This window comes from Echinops telfairi, unplaced genomic scaffold (assembly GCF_000313985.2).
Source record: "Echinops telfairi isolate 266 unplaced genomic scaffold, ASM31398v2 ScPeMD7_4225;HRSCAF=4972, whole genome shotgun sequence".
Taxonomy (NCBI): Eukaryota; Metazoa; Chordata; class Mammalia; order Afrosoricida; family Tenrecidae; genus Echinops; species Echinops telfairi.
Genome location: NW_022108124.1, coordinates 22,203,493 through 22,205,564, shown reverse-complemented (window position 1 = coordinate 22,205,564; position 2,072 = coordinate 22,203,493).

Sequence of the window (2,072 nt, the reverse complement as noted above, 5' to 3'; positions counted from 1 at the left end):
AAAAGGAAGGTGAGAGAAAAACAAGAGAGGTAAATGCAAATTTTGCTTTATTCTTGGCCTTTTTAAAATATATATATGCTCTCCCTAACATTGAAGAAACCCCAGGGCAATGGATCCACTCTTTTTCCTTCATGGTGTCGTTTTATTTATTTGCTTAATTTCTATTATCCTATTAATAATTTTCTTAGCAAATGTGAATCAAATAAAATATCTATAGGATATTAAAGATCATTACAGTAAATACACACATCTTACACGGTTTTGAAAAGGAAACATTAACATCATGTAAAGAATCCTGAATGTTCCTGATTTTACCTCATATTTCTGCTCCCCCATAAATACCTACTTCCCTGTATTTTAGTTATCACTGTCCTATTACATGTATCATATCATTACATGTATAATCTCCCACATGAAATAGATGGAATCATATCTCTTCAAGAGATGTTGAAATCCTGACCTCAGTTAACCCTTGCAGGGACAGTGTTTCAGTGCTCAGCTTTTAACAGAAAGTTCTTACAGAAAGTGCTATGAGAAAAAGATGTGAGTGACAGTCTGCATTTAGAAAGACGTATAGCCATGGAAACCCTGGGGCAATTCTATCTGTCCCATAGGTTTTCTATGAGTAGGAATCAAACCTCTGACAATAGGCTTGGTGTTTTGGTTTGATATCTGTGAGAAGAGCTAGTCTCCCAACTGAAAGGTAGGTGGTTTACAATGTGAACCTTGTATGCTGTGATTCACACTTTGCCTCATCAGTAAAACACAGGTGAACATCTTACTGGCATCCTTAACTTCTAGATGAGTCCATCTGATGACTGAAATGACATAACTCATTCAATGTCTTTATCAGAATTCGACTTACATTTCTGGAAGTTCCCTGTTGAGGTACTACGGCCACAGTTTCATAATTGTTGCCAGCATAGAACACACACGGTCGTCTTAGCTAGGTAGCCCATATTTTGCTTTGGAAAACTCATTGAAATTTGGGAATTCACTGGAGTTCTGCCTTGTGTATAAAAGACAACGTGCTAGGAAAGAATAGACTTCGTTTCTGAGTGGATTCAGCCAATAAAGGATAGATGCTAGGAAGAAATTCGAGTGTGAGATGAAAGAAAGTGCCATGGACCACGCCCATTCTCTCTCTGCCTGGACTGGTAGCTCCCACACCAGCTGCACCTCCCCAGAGCTTCTGGTTCCACCAGCACATCCATCCTGCTACCAGCTCCAGCCAGGTGACCTTGACAAAGATATATTAGAGGAAACAGAAGGCAAGTTATGCTGTCTTCCGAAATGTAATTATCTAGGTGAAAAGGGCTATTACTCTAAATATTAAATCAAGAAGTTATATATAGATCATTTGCTATAAAATCTTAATATATTAAGAAAATCAATATTCTTAGATTTATTACTGGGTTTTATAAAAGTCCTCACTTCTCATTCTTACAGTATTTTATTACATATGTATATTTTAAAACTAGGTTTGTGGTGTTTTCATACTTTTACAACATTGGATTAGCTATATCTCTGTTCATATTTGTTTCTTTTCATTCTTGATGTCACATACTACAATGTTTCCAACTCCTTGCAATTGTAAACTGTGTCACAATGACCATTGGAGCACAGATGTCTGGACATGATTTGTTTCTTGCCTCTTCTGAGTATATGCCTAGTAGAGGAATTGCTGGGTCGTATGGTAGCTCAATTTCCATCTGTTTTAGATATCACCAAATCGATTTCCATAGTGGTTGTACATAAATACAGGTTCACCAGCAGTGGACGAGAGTTCCTATCTCACCGCAGCCCCTCCAACAATTGTTGCTTTCTGATTTTTTGAATTGGGCTATCTTTGAGGGTGTTAGGTGTTGTGTCATATTTGTTTTAATTTGCATTTCTCTTATGGCTAATGGTCGGGAACATTTTCTCATATGTTTATTGGCCATTCAGATTTCTGCCCTTGTGAAACTTCTGTTCAGGTCCTTTGCCCACCCCTTCAATGGGCAATTAGTTTTTTTCTTTTTGGAAGCTAGCAGAGTGTTGTAGATTTTAGTAATAAAGCCTTTGTCTGATGT